Source organism: Syngnathus acus, chromosome 21, assembly GCF_901709675.1.
Source record: "Syngnathus acus chromosome 21, fSynAcu1.2, whole genome shotgun sequence".
NCBI lineage: Eukaryota > Metazoa > Chordata > Actinopteri > Syngnathiformes > Syngnathidae > Syngnathus > Syngnathus acus.
In genome coordinates, this window is record NC_051105.1 from 13,072,631 (window position 1) to 13,088,081 (window position 15,451).

At 46.9% G+C, this 15,451-nt stretch overlaps 1 long non-coding RNA gene across 1 annotated transcript; it reads left to right on the forward strand.

Moving 5' to 3' along the window:
- Positions 1–1,061: 1,061 nt before the first annotated feature.
- On the forward strand, positions 1,062–13,578 carry LOC119139730. The gene is made up of 3 exons (XR_005101429.1): positions 1,062–1,299; positions 6,364–6,368; positions 13,568–13,578. It is a non-coding gene; the product is annotated as an uncharacterized LOC119139730 (long non-coding RNA).
- Positions 13,579–15,451: the final 1,873 nt, after the last annotated feature.

Consider the following 15,451-nt stretch of genomic DNA (forward strand, 5'->3'; position numbering starts at 1 on the left):
CACACAGCTTTTATCAACAAATAAATGACGAAATCATCAATGATATACACTGTAATTAATTACTGACTGATGAGCATCCCATTCAAATTTGACAGTACAGTAGCTCAATGTTTTCTGTTTTTTGCTGTTTTGCCAGAAAATACTTTAGCATCCAGTTAACCCCTTGAATTCACAATACTAAAATACATATACCATATATCAATAGTAGAGAATCAGCATATGAAGCTGACAGGAATTTCTGGATTTTATGAATCTGAATCTTTCAAATTTTGAATAGAAAAAAAACGAACAGAGGGGAAAAAAAGTTATTTTACTTATGTTTTATTGCAAAGGTTCAAGATTTCATACTGCTCCCATGTGGTTGCATTGTTTCCCTAACGCAGTGCTTCTCAATAATTTTCTGTGATGCCCCCCCTAGGGAGAAGAAAACATTTCGCGCCCGCCCCATGTTATTAACATTAAAGAAAACAAAATATAAATAAAAAAGAAAGATCAACTTACAATAAAGAATAACTATTAATAACATTGTTTTTTAGTCTGTAACAGAACAGATTCAATGTGCATCACTTTGCCTGAAATTAAAAATAAATTATAATTATTTAAACTATAAACATTCTTGACCAACTGCCATTTTATGCTGGAAAAAATACAATAAAATAATAATAAACATACATAATATTAAATTAAATAACAGCAATAAATAATATTCATTTCAAAGTAATCAGCAACATTAACTCAGGAGCACAATATATAAAACATTTTAACCTACAAAACAAAAATGAATAAAACAATTTGTGCTCAAAATACGGCAGCATGACGGAGACCATATCCACGGCTGCAGGTAGTATTAGCTCTTCTGCAATGGTGTTTTTTTTTTCTTGCACTGAGAAATTTGGTACGCTGCTTTATATGATGCTTACAGTGCTTGCTGATTGACTGAAGTAGCATTCACAAAGTGAGATGATTGTTGGCAATATTCAGTCCGTTTTCGCTGAAAAACCTCACGCATCATATCAGCGTGATTGGGGTGCAATGACTTTATAAGTTATTTATTTAATTTATTTGACTTCATACTGTCCGCTGCCAACATTGTAAGGCACAGTAAACACACCGGTCTTTCCTCGTCTACCATCGTGGTCGCACTGAAGCCGAGCTATGTACGCTTTGTCATATTTCCTTGTCTTAGCTTTCGTGTGACTCTCAATTCTCTTATCTCCATCTCTCTCCGCCGTTCTTTTCAACCATGTTCAATATTTTTCCATGGTGTCCCACTGCACTTTTTATCGCCTGCTCTGTGCTGTGGGTACGTACAGTATGTTCCGTGCGCTCTACACTGTAGAGCGACTACTCCTTGTGCACACTCTTCCAGTGATACCGCCACTCCCACCTACTGCAGTGGATGTCTAATTACCCTTTAATCTAGTACAGCCAAAAGAAAAGCATGTTCCCTGGTGTCACACGCGCCCCCCTTGGTATCGCACCGCGCCCCCCCAGTGGTCAGTGATCGGATGTTTGGTCAGGGTTGGCTGCGTTCGGGCTTGGTTGTTGGACGGGCGCTTGGTCAGGGCTGGCACCGTTCGGGCTTGGTCGGTCAGTACCCAGAAACAGGTCGGCAACTGGGAGGCAACAAGAGCAACAAGGCACAGAGGGATGTTGTTGGGCTGTCCTGGTTACAACACTTTTATAAAAATAAAAAAAAAGAAACAGCTCAGTGACCTAGTGGTAGAGTGTCCGCTCTGAGACTAGAAGGTTGTGGGTTCAAACCCCGGCCGGGTCATACCAAAGACTATAAAAATGAGACCCATTGCCTCCCTGCTTGGCACTCAGCATCAAGGGTTGGAATTGGGGTGTTAGATCACCAAATTATTCCTGAGCACGGCACCCCTGCTGCTCACTGCTCCCCTCTCCCCCAGGGCATGGATCAAAATCACACAGGGATGGGTTAAATGCAGAGGACAAATTTCACCACACCCAGATGTGTGTGTGACGATCATTGGGACTTTAACTTAACTTTTAGCTTTAATACTGGGACGAACTGACAAGGGAGTGACTGATGTATGGTGTTTAAGATCTGGTTGATGAGCAGGAACATGTGTGGGTGATTGACTAAATGGCAGGGGCGTGGCCGTGAATGGTATCCATGGTGATTGAGTGACAGACTGTACCGGCTGGTGACACGTGGCGTGGCACGTGACACCTAAACTATGAAAAGCACAAGTACATTTTTCATTGACACTATTTATAATGGCAGTGAACAGTATTTCTTCTTCTTGGGGGTGGGGGCGTAAAATAAATTAAATAATAGTGAGGCACTGCCTAATTTTAATGCCTCGTTCACACCAAATTTGTTGCTAGCGTTTCTGGCGACGTGATTCAATCACTGTCAAGGGAGTTCGTGCATGAGGGCATGTGTGAGTGCAGAGCGGTTCGTTTGGGTATGGGACGTGGGGACGCTCAATGCAAAAACACTTATTCTGCCCCTCCGCGGGATATAAAGTGAAGTTAACTTTTGACGCGCTAAGCCTCGCATCAGCGAATCAGCTTCGGGAACGTACCATGTGACGCACTGCATCATGTACCAACAAATTGTGTGGAGAAGGAAAGAACCAAATGCAGGAAAAAAATGATAATATTGAGAACTACAACGCACCCATGTAACAATACCGGAATAAAAGTAAACGGTAGGTGGCTTGGAGAACTGTGAGCGAAGAACTTGGGATTTATTGGAAATGTTTTTACCATTTTTTCCCCGACTGTTGAATTGTACCAAGACAGCACCATCATTTACATGACAGTACAGTGGAGCCTCGGTTTTCGACCACAATCCGTTCCAGAAGGCTGTTCGAGAAGTGAATCGTTCGAATTCCCAATCATGTTTTCCCATTACAAATAATGGGAAAAAAAAAATCCGTTCCAAGCAAAAAAACACCCTTTTTATGCATTTTTTCATTTGCGCATTTTTGTCCGATCGTGCAACTGCAGCGCACCGCCGAACGCGCAACCCTAGCGCGTCGCTGACCGCACAACTGCAACGCGCTGGTCGTTTTATTGTGACAGAGCCGTCGCTGAAATTTAGAAAATATTTTTAAAGACCTGATGTACTTTCCAAAATTTAAGTGGACCTCAGTGTGCAGGGAGCTTAATTTTGTCCGATCGTGCAACTGCAGCGCACCGTCGAACGCGCAACCGTAGCGTGTCGCCGACCGCGCAACTACACCATGCTGGTCGCATTATTGTGACAAAGCCATCGCTAAAATTTAGAAAATATTTTTAAAGTCCTAATGGACTTTCCGAAATTTAAGTGGACCTCAGTGCGCAGGGAGCTTAATTTGGTCCGATCGCGCAACCGGAAGGGCGCCGTCTTTGTGTTTTAGGATGGCTTTACCGCTTCTACTTGCTTCCTTTGGAGGCATAATCAGAGTTGATGCAATCCTCAGAGTAACGAGAATGTAATAACGAACGGAGTCAGTTGGCATGCGGCTCCTCTCGGCTCATCTCGGGACGTTCGAAAACCGAGGCTCCACTGTATTAGCACAGTGTGGCCACTCGTTATATCGCCCCCTTTTTATCAGCTTGATTCTAATTCACCATTTTTAATTCGATTTCCCACATATGACAGTGTGAATGTGTGAGTGACAGTGTGAATGTATGTGAGTGACAAAAAATAAAGGACGTACGTTAACCCGGACACTCTAAAATAACCTGATCAGGGGTTCACTCGGATTACTGTTGATTTATTCAATATATTGTTGGATTTTGTCCACAATTTAGGGAACGCGCTATCTGCGCCTCATGGCAAAAGCCATTGCCAATCACCTGTTATCCAATTTACTCACTGCGTGCTCGTTTGATTTCTTCAGATTTAGGAAAATGCTAAGACACTGAATCAGAAATTAGACTTACACAGGTTGGTTGAGTTCAATCACAATTCTTGTTAAGAAAGCTCTGTTTTCAGGAAAGTACAATACAGCGCTGGGCCTTTCGTGCGACCATGCTCAAGAGCAGAAAGTCTCCATTCAGAAAAGGCAACGTTCAAGGTTCGTTGGTCAGCTTATATTCTTTTGCACATGCCAGTGTGGGCCGAGTTTGATGGGTGATGAGTCAGGGGTGTGTGGCAAGTTCGCAGGAGATTTTGATTCCATGGGAGTGGGTGCTGGTTCGGTGAGAGCTGGTTCCGTGGTGGTGGGTGCTGATTATGGGCATCTGACTTCATAAGACCAAGTCGGGTTGTTATGATGCGTCTAGTGTGTTGGTGGAGTGCCCAGTGCATGTCACTTCTCACTGTCAACCCTCACCGCTGGCTAGCAGTATGCGAACGGGAGAGCCGAGTGCGTAAGTCTCTCCCTGCCAGTACAAAGCCTCTCTAACAGCAAGCCCTATGTAGTGCCTCCACGCGGCGACACATGGTAACTGGGTACAACACGGACCCAGGCTAAACTACAAGGGACTCGGAGGAGGTTTGGCCCCTAGACGTGCGGCACGCAGGCCCACCGGTGTGTGGACACGCTCTGGTGCCCACGAACCAGCCCCCAACTATGGGTTAAATAGTACCACTGCCCAGTGGGCTCCTCGGGAGAGGAATGGGCTAAGGGAGTTAACCCCTACAGAAAATCAATTTCCCCTTGGGTTGGTGTCAGGAAGGGCATCCGGCTGTAAAAAGTTTTGCTCCAAATATTTTCTCGGTATAGGACTCTCAACCACGAGATGGCCATGGACTGTCCCCGGTGGAAGAAAGCCATACTGAGAATCCAGTCCAACCCAGCGGCGCCTGGAACATGGACTTTAAACCGATGATGATGATGATGATGATGATGGGTGCTGATTATGGGCGATTCGGTGTGTGTGGGGGCTATTGTCTTCCATCCCGTCTTTTGGCCTTGGCGATCACCTTTGGCCGGGTTCTTGGTTGTTTTTCCTCCTGCCGCTCTTCCTCTGGCACCTCTACCGGTTTTATCTCCAAGTGTCCTTCCTGTAAACCATTCTTGCACATACATCCACTTCGCCCACTGTCGCACACCGCCCATTCATCATTCTTTCAATTTTGTCATTTTGTACGGAATTATGTGAGCTTTTGGCTGTGACATCATCAATTTATTAATGTCCCCTGACTATGCAAAGTTTGTACTCACCACTTACCATGTTTTTGTTTGTTTGTTCTTTTGATACTCCATGTACTTGCTTACGTCATCATATTCTTAGTTTAATCATGCTTCCAACCATATATTTTCTTTGTTAGGCAAAATATTTCCCTCTGTCCAGAACGTTCAGTAGTAATCGAAAACTGGTGTCTACCATTCGTCAAAACATCAGATATAATCAAGTACTGAACATTTTTAGACGACTTTGGCAGTGTCCGTGATTTAGAAAATCAGCAAAACAATGCAGTACACCTGGACAAGATGCAAGTGGATGGATTGCTGATTGGAGACCAGGAGTAAGCCAAACGCAAGATGACAAAGATAAGATGTGAACCAGAAAGAGGAAGTAATGTGGGAAAAACACAGGAAAGAATCCGAGCTAAAATCTAAACATAATATAATTCAGTTATCCTCAAACACCAGGCCACGGGCCACTTTGGACTGGGCGGCAGGCAAAGAAAAGAAAGAAAAAAAGAATACAGTACCTCTGTTTTGTTTATAGCTGGGCAGATTTTTTTTAATTGTATTTTGAAAAGTGACCAGGCGTGGCTCAGGCAGTAGAGCGGGTCGTTCAGTAATTGGAGGGTCGGCGGTTCGAACTCAGCTCTGTCCAAGTCACGTGTCGTTGTGTTCTTGGGCAACACACCACAAACCTTGCCTCCAGTGCCACTCACATTGGGTACGAATGTTTGGTGGTAGTCAGAGCGGGCCTAGGCGCTCACTGGCAGCCACACCTCTGTCAGCCTGCCTCAGGCCAGCTGTGGCTACACTTGTAGCTTACCACCACCTGTGTGAATTGGTGTCTGAGTCCTTTGAGTACAATTGTGAAGCATCCAAAAAAGTGCTGTATAAGTTCAATGTATTTTTTTTTCATTTTGAAAGTACTCTAAAATTAAAAACAATTGAGTGTCCCTACCATTTATCCCTCAAATGAATACAGTATAGACACAAGTCTGATTTAAATTTCTGTTAACTAACAGAAACGAGAACTACAGAATCACACTCTGTCTGTTGATTGTGTCAACAAACAACAGTGGGTTGTTCTGGAACTGATGGATTTTGATTTCTACGCACGGGCATTTTGAGTTCCTGCCAGATACTACTATTTCTGTTGATTTTGTCAGTTAAATCCAAAGTTCCATTAATTCAAGTTTCCAATGTACCTCTTATATAAAAGGAATGTATGCCCAACGTTTGGAGAAAATTATGATATTGGATAGAACAGGTGCTGTAGTAAAACAATCTTCAATAACTTGCCCAGAGTTCAAATGTTTAAGTTACCCTTAACAGGCTTAGGCTTTAGCTCATCTTTTCCCTCCTGGTTGGGTCGAGTACCCCTTTGTCACTATTGGAGGAAGATCATTGTCGTCTAAAATAACCCTTTTCCCGGGGAGAGAAAGTGATACTATGGTGGATGGGACTGAGAACAGAGTGAGGTCATGAGGATGAGAAATGACCTACGAATCAATCTCACACTAAGATTCCCGCTGGTTTACATAAAGCGAGGCCATGTCGGCAGGTCAATAATGGGTGGTAAAAAGCACCACCTGACTGTGGTCACCAAATCACTTTCCATGAAGACAAAAAAGTTCAGTAAAAATAATAATAGTTAGTAATGGGCAAATGGAGCCTCCTGAAGCATTGACACCTTATTCGCAATTTTGTCTCAAATGGTTCGAAGTGTCTGAGGCCTTAGAAAACACTGACCTCTAATGGACAAATTTAGCCATTGCAAATGAGCACACAATCCGTCATTTGGGAACCCTAAACTCTATTTGTCATCGAAAATTAAACAAATGTCAAGTCACCAAAATCACCACTAACGTCACACAATACTCATCACACACATTTTTTAAGAAATATTGATGCATCTTTTATTTTATACTGTGGCAGTTTAGCTTGTCAAACTACAAAGTGTGCTGAACGTCCTGAAGTACTCTGAACCAATCGCAGAGTGGAACATTCACTGAGCCAATGAAAGGCTTTGATACACTGAAGCAATTGATACGCAGAGCAAAGCAGTAGGGGGAGGGACCAACACATCATGTGAGCGGTTGCTGCGAGACAAGCTTTGAGGCAGTACTCTGACTCATTTACCTATCACTATTAACAGTAATATCCATCCAATGTCTAAACCTCTTGTCCTCAAGAGAGCCCTGGGCGTGCTGGTGCCTATCACAGCGGATGGGCAGTAGGCGGGAACACCCTGTACTGATTGTCAGCCAACAATGCATGATTTTGGAATGTGGGAGGAAACCAGAGTTCCTGGAGAAAACCCACGCAGACACGGGGAGAACATGAAAACCACACAGGAAGGCCGAGACCCAAATCAAACCCACAACCTCTGCACTGTGAGGCAGATGTGATAACCAGTGCGTCACCAAGCAACCTGTAATAGTAGAGAAGTAAGAGGTAATGATGAGTAAAGTTGCTTTATTTTCATGATACATTTCTGGATTGGGGCGTACAAATGTTTACCCATTAACTCTTGTTAAAAGATTGTCATGCGCATTCTTCAATTTGACCAACATTAAATCCAACTGTCATGACTTGGTCTCAGGTGAAAGTCTTATAAGTCGGATATTGACTCCACATCGTGGATTTTCACCTATTGGGGGTCTTGGAACCACTTTTTAGCAATAAATGAGGGGTCACTGTAATCGTCGCCAACCGGTCGACTGAAAAAAAACCACCCCAGGCTGTCTTGCGTGTGTAAACTGCCAATTCAGACTGAATATAAAATATCACGGTGCACCGCTTGTTAAAGTTAAAGTTAAGTTAAAGTCCCAATGATCGTCACACACACACCTGGGTGTGGTGAAATTTGTCCTCTGCATTTAACCCATCCCCGTGTGATTTTAATCCATCCCCTGGGGGAGAGGGGAGCAGTGAGCAGCAGCGGTGCCGCGCTCGGGAATCAGTTGGTGATCTAACCCCCCAATTCCAACCCTTAATGCTGAGTGCCAAGCAGGGAGGCAATGGGTCCCATTTTTATAGTCTTTGGTATGACCCGGCCGGGGTTTGAACCCACAACCTTCCAGTCTCAGGGCGGACACTCTACCACCCCAATCACGCTGATAAGATGCTTGAGGTTTTTCAGCGAAAACGGGCTGAATATTGCCAACAATCATCCCACTTTGTGAATGCTACTTCAGTCAATCAGCAAGCACTGTAAGCATCATATAAAGCAGCGTACCAAATTGCTCAGTGCAAGAAAAAAAAAACACCATTGCAGAAGACCTGATACTACCTGCAGCTGTGGATATGGTCTCCGTCATGCTGCCTCATTTTGAGCACAAATTGTTTTATTCATTTTTGTTTTGTAGGTTAAAATGTTTTATATATTGTGCTCCTGAGTTAATGTTGCTGATTACTTTGAATTGAATATTATTTATTGCTGTTACTTAATTTAATAATATGTATGTTTATTATTATTTTATTGTATTTTTTTCAGCATAAAAGTTAAAGTTAAAGTCTCATGCATGTTTGAAGTGTTTGTATGCTGGAGGTGGAGGGAGTGCCTTCCCTGTCAAAAAGGCGAGGGACACCTAGTGGCGAAGTGTCTGTCAAAAATACAAGGGCTCACACGGATCCCCACGGTCCCTGCTCCCTCTGGCCGTAAGACCTTGCTGCCACTCCGCGTTATGCTGAACCGACTTACTCTCATCCCTGCACGGGCTCTAGACGGGCAACTTTTGGGCACAGTCACGCACATCACTTCCCCATTGACTATGTTACCGTCCGGCTACCACTAAGAGAGGACTCAGTTCCACCTCCTCCATGCACCGGGGCAGCCTCTCATCTTTGGTCACCCATGGCTACGTAGGCACAATCCCCACATTGACTGGGAGGCCAGGACGGTACTGGGATGGAGTCCCAGTTGCCATCAGACCTGCCTGAAGGGGGCAGTAGTCGCTACCGCTTACCATCCCGCCCATCCGCCACCTGACCTTTCCCAGGTGCCATCTTGTTACCACGACCTCGGGGAGGTGTTCAGGAAGGCCAAGGCAACTTCCCTGCCGTCTCATCGTCCCTTCGGCTGCGCTATTGATCTGTTGCCAGGCGCCGTTTCACCCAAGGGCTGCCTGTACTAACTGCCCAAGAGGGGAGCGATGGAAGAGTACATCAGGGACTCCCTTGCACCCGGAATAATTCAGCCCTCTTCCTTGCCAGCCGGGGCTGGCTTCTTCTTCGTGGGCAAGAAGGACGGCATGCTGCGACCCTGCATAGACTATCGCGGCCAACATGATATCACGATAAAGAATTGAGGGAGCGACCATTTTCACGAAATTAGTACTGGGGAACGCTTACCACCTCGTTCACACCTGGGAGGGGAACGAGTGGAAGACGGCGTTCAACACCCGCAGCGGCCATTATGAATATTTGGTGGTTCCGTTCGGGCTCACTAATGCTCCCGCCTTCTTTCAGTTCCTGGTGAACGATATATGCGGGATATGCTCAACCACTTTGTCTTCTTCTACATCGGGGGTCTCAAACTCAATTTACCTGGGGGCCGCTGGAGGCAGAGTCTGGGTGAGACTGGGCCGCATCAGGATTTCCACAAGAAATGCGCTGATAAAACATTCCAATGTTCTCAAATATCTTTGTTTTAACACAAAATAATGAATGAACACAATTATTTTAACACAAAATAATGAATTAACCCCTTCGTGAGTCGTCACTTTATCTTGGTGGAGGGGTTTACGTGTCCTAATGATGCTAGGAGCCAAGTTGTCTGGGGTTTCATGCCCCTGGTAGGGTCACCCATGGCAAAAGGGTCCAAGGTGAGGGGCCAGACAAACACAGCTTACAAGAACCCCTTATGACGAGTACTACAAATGGATTTTGTTTTCCCTTGCCCGGATGCGGGTCACCGGGGCCCCCCTCTGGCACAGCCCGAAAAGGAAACGTGGGTTCCCCTTCCCATGGGCTCACCACCTGTGGGAGGGGCCAAAGGGGTCGGGTGCAAAGTGAGCTGGGCGGCGGCCAAAGGCGGAGACCTTGGTGTTCCAATACCCGGCTGCAGAAGCTGTCTCTTGGGACATGGATTGTCACCTCTCTGGCTGGAAAGGAGCCCGAGCTGGTGTGCGAGGCAGAGAAGTTCCAACTAGACATAGTCAAACTTGCCTCCACACACAGTTTGGGTTCTGGTACAAGCTCTCTTGAGAGGGGCTGGACTCTCTTCCACTCTGGGGTTTCCCACGGTGAGATTGCCCCCCGGCTGGGCGCCTGCACATTGGGGTTCCCCTGGTGAACGAGAGGGTAGCCTCCCTCCGCCTTTGGGTGTGGGGATGTGTCCTCACTGTTGTTTGTGTCGATGCACCAAACAGAAGCTCAGAGTACCCACCCTTTTTGGAGTCCTTGGAAGAAGTGCTGGACAGCGCTCTTTCTGGGATTCCATCGTTCTACAGGGTGGCAGAATCCCCTGTCAGGAAAAGCTTCAACTCCCACCTCCGACAGAGCTTTTCCCACGTCCCGGAGGAGGCGGGGGACATTGAGTCCAAGTGGACCATGTTCCGTGCCTCCATTGTTGAGGCAGCCGACCGGACCGGTGGCCGTAAGGTGGTCGGTGCCTGTCGTAGCGGAAACCCCCGAACCCGCTGGTGAAAAGCGGCGGTAAGGGATGCGTCAAGCTGAAGAAGGAATCCTATTGGGCCGTTTTGTTTGGTGAGGCCATGGAGAATGAAATTGAGCGTGAAATTAATATCAACATACTTCTCACCACTGAATGGTGTGCCTGCATCCATGAGTGCCTTGCATGCTGGGAAATGGCAAAGGTTTGCCTGAGAGAGCTGGGCTTTCCATAACACAAGTTTTGTGCAGAATGCTCTCACGTTGTCATAGGCAGCACTGACAAGTTGCCCCTGGCCTTGTAGCCAGTTCTGTACATTAAGCTCATGTGTGATATCAACAAGAAAAGCTAAGTCCATGAGCCATTTGGAATCACTTAGCACAGGAACAGCCACCCCGTTCTTCTCCATGAAGCCTTTTACTTCTGCTCCCAACTCAAAAAATCATTTCAATATGTTTCCCCTGCTGAGCCAACGTACCTCAGTGAAGTAGAGCACATCCCCATATTCTGATTCCATTTCCTCTAAAAGAAAGCACGGAACCTTCTGTGCTTTAAGGCCCTGGATGTGATTTGGTTGATGCATTTCACAACGACAGACATCACATTGTCAAACTTCAGGCATCTGCTGCAAAGGGCTTGCTGATGGATAATGCAGTGCAGAGCTGTGGCCTCCTCCACACCCTCGTCTTCCAGTTTTTTTTAACAAGTGCTACCAGCCCTTTCTTCGTCCCTGTCATTGATGGGGCTCCATCGGTTGTTATTCCAACAAAGCTCTTCTATGGCAAACCGGCATTCTCAATGGCATTCAATACCATCGCTCCTGACATCCTCCATCAGAAACTCATCCAGCTCGCGGTGCCTGCCTCCACCTGTCATTGATCACCAACTTCCTGACCAACAGGAGACAGCATGTGAGGCTGGGGACCATCATATCCGACACCCAGACTACCAATACTGGCGCCCCCCAGGGGTGCGTCCTCTCCCCACTGCTCTTTTCTCTCTACACTAACAATTGCTCGTCAGGCAACTCTTCTGTGAAGCTCCTGAAGTATGCGGACGACACAACTCTCATCGGACTGATCCGGGACAATGACGAGACTGCGTACAGACAGGAGGTAGAGCGGCTGGTCCACTGGTGCAGCTAACACCACCTGGAGCTGAACCCGCTCAAGACCGTGGAGATAACAGTGGACTTCAGGAGAGACCCTTCACCATTTCCACCCCTCGCTATCCATAGTAATGCAATTCTCTCCACAGACACCTTCAAGTTCCTGGGATCCACAATCTCTCGGGACCTGAAAGGGACCAGCCACATAGACTCTGTCCGGAAGAAGGCCCAGCAGAGGCTGTACTTTCTGAGACAGCTCAGGAAGTTCAACCTGTCACAGGAGCTGCTGAAGACCTTCTAGACTGCCATCATCCAGTCTATCTTCTGCACCTCCATCACTGTCTGGTTTGGATCGGCCACCAAACAAGACCAGCACAGACTGCAACGGACAATCAGGACTGCAGAAAAGATAATTGGGACCAACTTCCCATCTATCCAGGACTTGTACCTGTCCAGGACCAGGAAACATGCAAGTAACATCTCTACGGACCCTTCTCACCCAGGTCACAGTCTGTTCGAACCACTCCCCTCCGGACGGCGTGACAGAGCTCTGTACGCCAAAACCAGCAGACACAGACACAGCTTCTTTCCCCAGGCTGTCGCTCTGATGAACTCACACCACTCATAGAGTCTCAGAGACATTACTGTGCGATAACATCCTGTTCTCGATGCTTCACCTTTGGATTGTCCATATTATGTGTACTATGTGTCCTCTCTGCATCCATTGCAGCCTAGTCATCCTGGAAGAGGGATCCTCCCATCTGTGGTCTCTTCTCAAGGTTTCTCATTTCCCCTAGTAGGAGTTTTGAGTCTTTCCTTGCCCTTCTGGGAGTTTAAGATCAGTGGATGTTTGAGAATAATTGTCAATTTTTGCACATGTCGTCCTGAATGTTAGTTGTACTAAGTTCATTTTGTTTTCACTTGTCAATCACTTCACTGGTTCTTTTATCTCAAACAAGATATTTTAGGTTTACCTGACATGTTTCGGCTTGTACTTCCGGCTTCATCAGAGACACTCTGATATGTGCAGCCCGTAACATGCACTTTTTGACAAATTCACCTTCCGTGAATGGCTTTCCTGCTTTAGCAATCTCACTAACAATGTAGCTAGCTACGATTGCTGCATTATTCTCTTTGGTTGCTTCCTTAAAGAAATCTTGTTGCCTTGGTAGACGTGTTTAAAGACTGGCAATATTTTCAAAATTTTAGCGACGGCTCTGTCACAATAATGCGACTAGCGCGGTGCAGTTGCGCGTTCGGCGGTGAGCTGCAGTTGCGCGATCTGACAAAATTAAGCTCCCTGCGCACTTAGGTCCATTTAAATTTTGGAAAGTACATCAGGACTTTAAAAATGTTTTCTAAATTTCAGCGACGGCTCTGTCACAATAATGCGACCAGCGCGGTGCAGTTGCGCGGTGGGCGACGCGCTACGGTTGCGCGTTCGGCGACGCGCTGCAGTTATGCGATCGGACAAATATGTGCTCAGTGGCCTAGTGGTAGAGTGTCCGCCCTGAGACTGGAAGGTTGTGGGTTCAAACCCCGGCCGGGTCATACCAAAGACTATAAAAATGGGACCCATTGCCTCCCTGCTTGGCACTCAGCATTAAGGGTTGGAATTGGGGGGTTAGATCACCAACTGATTCCCGAGCGCGGCACCGCTGCTGCTCACTGCTCCCCTCTCCCCCAGGGGATGGATTAAAATCACACGGGGATGGGTTAAATGCAGAGGACAAATTTCACCACACCCAGGTGTGTGTGTGACGATCATTGGGACTTTAATCTTTAATCTTTTTAAATGAAAAAATGCTTTAAAAAGGCGTTTTTTTTTTGTCTTGAAACGGATTAAAAATTTTCCCAATATTTGTAATGGGAAAAATAGATTCGGAATGCGACCGATTCGCTTCTCGAACCGCCTTCTGGTACGGATTGTGTTCAAAAAACAAAGTTTGATTGTATTTTTGCTTTTCTTGTTAAAATCACACTTACATGTGAACTGGAAATGACAATAACAACACATAGTGAAAGCCAAATTGAGCAAATTGGCTATTTCAGAAGTGTGTGTCAAACTGGTAGCCTTAATCAGTACCCAGGAAGTAGTTCTCGGTTTAAGAAAGGTTGGTGACCCCTGATCTAAAGACAACCAAGAGGCTGAACTCCCGTCAAGCCCATTGGTCCCTGTTTTTCGAGAGATTTAACTTTATGCTCTCCTATCGGCCGAGATCCCGCAACACGAAGGCGGACGCCCTGTCGCACGCTTTTCCGGAGGAGGAGGAGAGCCCAGCCTCCACTATCCTTCCCGACTCTGTCGTACTCGCCTCGCTGTCCTGGGACGTGGAGGAGAGATTGAGAGCAGCAACCCGCGACCAGCCCGGACCCAGTGCCTGCCCAGAGGATCGTCTGATTTCCGCTCCTCCATGCTCCAATGGCCGCATGACTCTCGTCTTGCCTATCAACCCGGGGCCGCACGGAGTTTGTGGCAGTCCCGTGGTCCTGGTGGCCCACCATGAGGGAGGATATTCGGGACTATGTCAAGGCAAATGCCGTATGTAACCGTTCTCAAGGCTCGAACCGTCCTCCGGCTGGGTAGATTAAACGGCTGCCCGTGCTTCACCGCGCGTGGTCCCAAATATTGATGGACTTTGTTACCGGTCTTCCCCCGTCCAAGGAAAAGATTGTCATTCTCTCTATAATAATCGTTTTACGTAGTAAAATGACCCGCTTCATCCCGCTCCCTAAGCTGTCTCTGGCAAAACAGACGGCCCATGTCCTGCTGCGGGAGGTGGTCAGATATTACGGCATTCCACAGGACACTGTGTCGAATCGGGTTTTCAGTTTTCATCTGCTTTTTGGGTGGAGTTCTGTCGCCTCCTGGAAACCACGGCCAGCCTCACTTCTGGGTTCCACCTCCAGTCCAATGGACAGGTCGTATGTCTTAACCAAGAATTGGGTAAGTCCCTCTGCTGCATGTGTGCCAATAATCGGCGCGGGTGGGCGCAACAACTGCCCTGGATGGAATACGCGCAGAACGCGCTCCCGAGCTCTGCCACGGGCATGAACCCGTTCCAGTAGATGTTTGCATACCGGCCGGCGTTGTTCGACCATCACAAGCGAAGTACCGCCTGCTCGTTTGTATTCTAGAAATACTTTTGCTTTTCAGGATGGTCAGCACACACTGTACCTTTAAATTTAGTGTTCCCTTTAACTTCACGATTACAGAACCTTGTTTGAATGATCAGTTGACAGCTCCGCCCCTCTCCTCAACCACCTAGTGGTGGGTTGGCTCCGATGGTGGGGGAAGATGCCGGTCCGACCTGGCAGCCACAAACGTACTGTGAGGGTCTGCTGGGAACGTGTGGCAGAATCCCCTGTCAGGAAGAGCTTCAACTCCCACCTCCGGCAGGCGGGGGACATTGAGTCAGAGTGGACCATGTTTTATTTATTTATTTATTCAATGTTTTACCAGGTAAGCCAATTGAGAACACTTTCTCATTTATAATGGCGACCTGGAGGCACGGTGTGTGAAGTGTCTTGCCCAAGGACACAACGACATGTGACTGTGACAGAGCTAGGATCGAACCGCCAACCCTCCGGTTACTAATCGACATGCTCTACTGCCTGAGCCACGGCCGTCAC